A 7,543-nucleotide genomic window follows, 5' to 3' on the forward strand; every position below is an offset into this window, starting at 1 on the left:
TGTGTATCTGGGCTCCTCTCGGTGGGTGCTGTGGGTGTGTATCTGGGCTCCTCACGGTGAGTGCTGTGGGTGTGTATCTGTGATCCTCACGGTGGGTGCTGTGGGTGTGTATCTGGGCTCCTCACGGTGGGTGCTGTGGGTGTGTATCTGGGCTCATCACGGTGGGTGCTGTGGGTGTGTATCTGGGCTCTTCACGGTGGGTGCTGTGGGTGTGTATCTGGGCTCTTCACGGTGGGTGCTGAGGGTGTGTATCTGGGCTCCTCATGGTGGGTGCTGCGGGTGTGTATCTGAGCTCCTCACGGTGGGTGCTGAGGGTCTGTATCTGGGCTCCTCACGGTGGATGCTGTGGGTGTGTATCTGAGCTCCTCACGGTGGGTGCTGAGGGTGTGTATCTGGGCTCCTCACGGTGGGTGCTGTGGGTGTCTATCTGGGCACCTCACGGTGGGTGCTGTGGGTGTGTATCTGGGCTCCTCACGGTGGGTGCTGAGGGTGTGTATCTGGGCTCCTCATGGTGGGGGCTGTGGGTGTCTATCTGGGCTCCTCACGGTGGGTGCTACAGGTGTGCAGCTGAGCTCCTCACAGTGGGTGCTGTGGGTGTGTATCTGGGCTCCTCACGGTGGGTGCTGAGGGTGTGTATCTGGGCTCCTCACGGTGGGTGCTGTGGGTGTGTATCTGGGTTCCTCACGGTGGGTGCTTTGGGAGTATACCTGAGCTCCTAATGGTGGGTACTTTGGGTGTTTATTTGGGCTCCTCAGGGTGGGTGCCGCGTTTGGGTTGCTGGGCTCCTCACGGTGGGTGCTACAGTTGACTATCTGGGCTGCTCACGGTATGTGCCGCGTGTTTGTATCTGAACTCATCACAGTGAGTGGTGCAAGTTTCTGTCTGGGCTCCTCACGGTGGGTGCTGTGGGTGTATATCTGGGCTCCTCACGGTGGGTGCTGTGGGTGTGTATCTGGGCTCCTCACGGTGGGTGCTGTGGGTGTGTATCTGGGCTCCTCACGGTGGGTGGTGTGGGTGTGTATCTGGGATACTCGCGGTGGGTGCTACTGTTGTGTGTCTGGGCTCCTCACAGTGGGTGCTGTGGGTGTGTATCTGGGCTCCTCACGGTGGGTGCTGTGGGTGTGTATCTGGGATACTCGCGGTGGGTGCTACTGGTGTGTGTCTCGGCTCCTCACAGTGGGTGCTGTGGGTGTGTATCTGGGCTCCTCACGGTGGGTGCTGTGGGTGTGTATCTGGGATACTTGCGGTGGGTGCTACTGGTGTGTGTCTGGGCTCCTCACAGTGGGTGCTGTGGGTGTGTATCTGGGCTCCTCACAGTGGGTGCTGTGGGTGTGTATCTGGGCTCCTCACGGTGGGTGCTGAGGGTGTGTATCTGGCGTGCTCACGGTGGGTGCTGCAGGTTTGTGTCTGGGCTCCTCACGGTGGGTGCTGCGGGTGTGTATCTGGGCTCCTTATGGTGGGTGCTACAGGTGTGCAGCTGGGCTCCTCACAGTGGGTGCTGCGTCTATTTAGCTGGGCTTCTCACTGTGGGTGCTGAGGGTGTGCATCCGTGCTGTTCACGGTGGGTGCTGCAGGTTTGTGTCTGGGCTCCTCACGGTGGGTGCCATGGGTGCTTAGCTTGGATCCTCACATTGGTTGATGCAGGTGTGCAGCGGGGCTCCTCACGGTGGGTGCTGAGAGTTTGTATCTGGTCTTCTCACAGTGGGTTCTACAGGTGTGTATCTGGGCTCCTCATGGTGGGTGCTGAGGGTGTCTATCTGGGCTCCTCACAGTGGGTGCTGCAGGTTTGTGTCTGGGCTCCTCACGGTGGGTGCTGTGGGTGTGTATCTGGGCTCCTCACGGTGGGTGCTGTGGGTGTGTCGCTGGGTTCCTCACGGTGGGTGCTGCGGGAGTATACCTGAGCTCCTAATGGTGGGTACTTTGGGTGTTTATTTGGGCTCCTCAGGGTGGGTGCCGCGTTTGGGTAGCTAGGCTCCTCACGGTGGGTGCTACAGTTGACTATCTGGGCTGCTCACGGTATGTGCCGCGTGTTTGTATCTGAACTCCTCACAGTGAGTGGTGCAAGTTTCTGTCTGGGCTCCTCACGGTGGGTGCTGTGGGTTTGTATCTGGGCTCCTCACAGTGGGTGCTGTGGGTGTGTATCTGGGCTCCTCACGGTGGGTGCCATGGGTGTTATCTGGGCTCCTCACAGTGGGTGCTGTGGGCATGTATCTGGGCTCATCAAGGTGGGTGCTTCAGGTGAGTATCTGGGCTCCTCACTGTGGGTGCTGCGTCTATTTGGCTGGGCTCCTCACGGTAGGTGCTATGGGTGTGTATCTGGGCTGTTCACGGTGAGTGCTGCAGGTTTGTGTCTGGGCTCCTGACGGTGGGTGCTGTGGGTGTGTATCTGTGCTCCTCACGGTGGGTGCTGTGGGTGTGTATCTGGGCTCCTCATGGTGGGTGCTGTGGGTGTGTATCTGGGCTCCTCACGGTGGGTGCTGTGGGTGTGTATCTGTGCTCCTCACGGTGGGTGCTGTGGGTGTGTATCTGGGCTCCTCACGGTGGGTGCTGTGGGTGTGTATCTGGGCTCCTCACGGTGGGTGCTGCGGGTGTGTATCTGGGCTCCTCACGGTGGGTGCTGTGGGTGTGTATCTGGGCTCCTCACGGTGGGTGCTGTGGGTGTGTTTCTGGGCTCCTCATGGTCGGTGATGTGGGTGTGTATCTGGGCTCCTCACGGTGGGTGCTGTGGGTGTGTATCTGGGCTCCTCATGGTGGGTGCTGTGGGTGTGTATCTGAGCTCCTCACGGTGGGTGCTGAGGGTGTGTATCTGGGCTCCTCACGGTGGGTGCTGTGGGTGTGTATCTGGGCTCCTCACGGTGGGTATTGCGTCTTTTTAGCTGGGATCCTCACGGTGGGTGCTGTGGGTGTGCATCTGGGATCCTCACGGTGGGTGCTGTGGGTGTGTATCTGGGCTCCTCACGGTGGGTGCTGTGGGTGTGTATCTAGGCTCCTCACGGTGGGTGCTGTGGGTGTGTATCTGGGCTCCTCGCGGTGGGTGCTGTGGGTGTGTATCTGGGGTACTCACGGTGGGTGCTGTGGGTGTGTATCTGGGCTCCTCACGGTGGGTGCTGTGGGTGTGTATCTGGGCTCCTCACGGTGGGTGCTGTGGGTGTGTATCTGTGCTCCTCACGGTGGGTGCTGTGGGTGTGTATCTGGGCTCCTTACGGTGGGTGCTGTGGGTGTGTATCTGGGCTCCTCACGGTGGGTGCTGCATCTGTTTAGCTGAGCTCCTCACGGTGGGTGCTGTGGGTGTGTATCTGGGCTCCTTACGGTGGGTGCTGCGGGTGTGTCTCTGGGCTCCTCAAGGTGGGTGCTGCATCTGTTTAGCTGAGCTCCTCACGGTGGGTGCTGTGGGTGTGTTTCTGGGCTCCTCAAGGTGGGTGCTGTGGGTGTGTATCTGGGCTCCTCACGGTGGGTGCTGTGGGTGTGTATCTGGGCTCCTCATGGTGGGTGCTGTGGGTGTGTATCTGACCTCCTCACGGTGGGTGCTGAGGGTGTGTATCTGTGCTCCTCACGGTGGGTGCTGAGGGTGTGTGGGCTCCTCACGGTGGATGCTGCGGGTGTGTATCTGGGCTCCTCACGGTGGGTGCTGAGGGTGTGTATCTGGGCTCCTCACGGTGGGTGCTGTGGGTGTCTATCTGGGCTCCTCACGGTGGGTGCTGTGGGTGTGTATCTGGGCTCCTCACGGTGGGTGCTGTGGGTGTGTATCTGGGCTCCTCACGGTGGGTGCTGTGGGTGTGTTTCTGGGCTCCTCACGGTGGGTGCTGTGGGTGTGTATCTGGGCTCCTCACGGTGGGTGCTGTGGGTGTGTATCTGGGCTCCTCAAGGTGTGTGCTGTGGGTGTGTATCTGAGCTCCTCACAGTGGGTCCTGAGGGTGTGTATCTGAGCTCCTCACGGTGGGTGCTGAGGGTGTGTATCTGGGCTCCTCACGGTGGGTGCTGTGGGTGTGTATCTGGGCTCTTCACGGTGGGTGCTGAGGGTGTGTATCTGGGCTCCTCATGGTGGGTGCTGCGGGTGTGTATCTGGGCTCCTCACAGTGGGTGCCATGGGTGTGTATCTGGGCTCCTCACGGTGCGTGCTGTGGGTGTGTATCTGGGATCCTCACGGTGGGTGCTGCGGGTGTCTATCTGGGCTCCTCACGGTGGGTGCTGTGGGTGTGTATCTGGGCTCCTCAAGGTGGGTGCTGTGGGTGTGTATCTGGGCTCCTCACGGTGGGTGCTGTGGGTGTGTATCTGGGCTCCTCACGGTGGGTGCTGTGGGTGTGTATCTGGGCTCCTCACGGTGAATGCCGCAGGTGTGATTCTGGCCTCCTCACGGTGGGTGGTGCATTTTTGTCGCTGGGTTCCTCACGGTGGGTGCTGCGGGAGTATACCTGAGCTCCGAATGGTGGGTACTTTGGGTGTATATTTGGGCTCCTCAGCGTGGGTGCCGCGTTTCGGTAGCTAGGCTCCTCACGGTTGGTGCTACAGTTGACTATCTGGGCTGCTCACGGTATGTGCCGCGTGTTTGTATCTGAACTCCTCACAGTGAGTGGTGCAAGTTTCTGTCTGGGCTCCTCACGGTGGGTGCTGTGGGTGTGTATCTGGGCTCCTCACGGTGGGTGCTGCAAGTTTCTGTCTGGGCTCCTCACTGTGGGTGCTGCGGGTGTGTATCTGGGCTCCTCATGGTGGGTGCTGAGGGTGTGTATCTGGGCTCCTCACGGTGGGTGCTGTGGGTGTGTATCTGGGCTCCTCATGGTGGGTGCTGAGGGTGTGTATCTGGGCTCCTCATTGTGGGTGCTGAGGGTGTGTATCTGGGCTCCTCATGGTGGGTGCTGTGGGTGTGTATCTGGGCTCCTCACGGTGGGTGCTGTGGGTGTGTATCTGGGCTCCTCACGGTGGGTGCTGTGGGTATGTATCTGGGTTCCACACGGCGGGTGGGGTGGGTGTGTATCTGGGTTCCACACGGTGGGTGCTGTGGGTGTGTATCTGGGTTCCACACGGTGAATGCCGCAGGTGTGATTCTGGCCTCCTCACGGTGGGTGGTGCATTTGTGTCGCTGGGTTCCTCACGGTGGGTGCTGTGGTGTGTATCTGGGCTCCTCACGGTGGGTGCTGCGAGTGTGTATCTGGGTTCCTCACGGTGGGTGCTGCGGGAGTATACCTGAGCTCCTAATGGTGGGTACTTTGGGTGTATATTTGGGCTCCTCAGGGTGGGTGATGCGTTTGGGTAGCTAGGCTCCTCACGGTGGGTGCTACAGTTGACTATCTGGGCTGCTCACGGTATGTGCCGCGTGTTTGTATCTGAACTCCTCACAGTGAGTGGTGCAAGTTTCCGTCTGGTCTCCTCACGGTGGGTGCTGCAGGTGTGTATCTGGGCTCCTCATGGTGGGTGCCATGGGTGTTATCTGGGCTTCTCATGGTGGGTACTGCAGGTGTGTATCTGGGCTCCTCTCGGTGGGTGCTGTGGTGTGTATCTGGGCTCCTCACGGTGAGTGCTGTGGGTGTGTATCTGTGATCCTCACGGTGGGTGCTGTGGGTGTGTATCTGGGCTCCTCACGGTGGGTGCTGTGGGTGTGTATCTGGGCTCTTCACGGTGGGTGCTGTGGGTGTGTATCTGAGCTCTTCACGGTGGGTGCTCAGGGTGTGTATCTGGGCTCCTCATGGTGGGTGCTGCGGGTGTGTATCTGGGCTCCTCACAGTGGGTGCCATGGGTGTGTATCTGGGCTCCTCACGGTGGGTGCTGTGGGTGTGTATCTGGGATCCGCACGGTGGGTGCTGCGGGTGTCTATCTGGGCTCCTCACGGTGGGTGCTGTGGGTGTGTATCTGGGCTCCTCATGGTGGGTGCTGTGGGTGTGTATCTGGGCTCCTCACGGTGGGTGCTGTGGGTGTGTATCTGGGCTCCTCACGGTGGGTGCTGTGGGTGTGTATCTGGGCTCCTCACGGTGAATGCCGCAGGTGTGATTCTGGCCTCCTCACGGTGGGTGGTGCATTTTTGTCGCTGGGTTCCTCACGGTGGGTGCTGCGGGAGTACACCTGAGCTCCGAATGGTGGGTACTTTGGGTGTATATTTGGGCTCCTCAGCGTGGGTGCCGCATTTGGGGAGCTAGGCTCCTCACGGTGGGTGCTACAGTTGACTATCTGGGCTGCTCACGGTATGTGCCGCGTGTTTGTATCTGAACTCCTCACAGTGAGTGGTGCAAGTTTCTGTCTGGGCTCCTCACGGTGGGTGCTGTGGGTGTGTATCTGGGCTCCTCACGGTGGGTGCTGCAAGTTTCTGTCTGGGCTCCTCACTGTGGGTGCTGCGGGTGTGTATCTGGGCTCCTCATGGTGGGTGCTGAGGGTGTGTATCTGGGCTCCTCACGGTGGGTGCTGTGGGTGTGTATCTGGGCTCCTCATGGTGGATGCTGAGGATGTGTATCTGGGCTCCTCATTGTGGGTGCTGAGGGTGTCTATCTGGGCTCCTCATGGTGGGTGCTGTGGGTGTGTATCTGGGCTCCTCACGGTGGGTGCTGTGGGTGTGTATCTGGGCTCCTCACGGTGGGTGCTGTGGGTATGTATCTGGGTTCCACACGGCGGGTGGGGTGGGTGTGTATCTGGGCTCCTGACGGTGGGTGCTGTGGGTGTGTATCTGGGCTCCTCACGGTGGGTGCTGTGGGTGTGTTTCTGGGCTCCTCACGGTGGGTGCTGTGGGTGTGTATCTGGGCTTCTCACGGTGGGTGCTGTGGGTGTGTATCTGGGCTCCTCATGGTGGGTGCTGTGGGTGTGTATCTGAGCTCCTCACGGTGGGTGCTGAGGGTGTGTATCTGGGCTCCTCACGGTTGGTGCTGAGGGTGTGTGGGCTCCTCACGGTGGGTGCTGCGGGTGTGTATCTGGGCTCCTCACGGTGGGTGCTGAGGGTGTGTATCTGGGCTCCTCACGGTGGGTGCTGTGGGTGTCTATCTGGGCTCCTCACGGTGGGTGCTGTGGGTGTGTATCTGGGCTCCTCACGGTGGGTGCTGAGGGTGTGTATCTGGGCTCCTCACGGTGGGTGCTGTGGGTGTGTATCTGGGCTCCTCACGGTGTGTGCTGTGGGTCTGTATCTGGGCTCCTCACTGTGGGTGCTACAGGTGTGCAGCTGAGCTCCCCACAGTGTGTGCTGTGGATGTGTATCTGGGCTCCTCACGGTGGGTGCTGAGGGTGTGTATCTGGGCTCCTCACGGTGGGTGCTGTGGGTGTGTATCTGGGTTCCACACGGTGGGTGCTGTGGGTGTGTATCTGGGTTCCACACGGTGAATGCCGCAGGTGTGATTCTGGCCTCCTCACAGTGGGTGGTGCATTTGTGTCGCTGGGTTCCTCACGGTGGGTGCTACAGTTGACTATCTGGGCTGCTCACGGTATGTGCCGCGTGTTTGTATCTGAACTCCTCACAGTGAGTGGTGCAAGTTTCTGTCTGGGCTCCTCACGGTGGGTGCTGCAGGTGTGTATCTGGGCTCCTCATGGTGGGTGCCATGGGTGTTATCTGGGCTCCTCATGGTGGGTACTG

The sequence above is a fragment of the Cetorhinus maximus genome, chromosome 21 (assembly GCF_964194155.1).
Source record: "Cetorhinus maximus chromosome 21, sCetMax3.hap1.1, whole genome shotgun sequence".
In the NCBI taxonomy this organism is placed as follows: domain Eukaryota; kingdom Metazoa; phylum Chordata; class Chondrichthyes; order Lamniformes; family Cetorhinidae; genus Cetorhinus; species Cetorhinus maximus.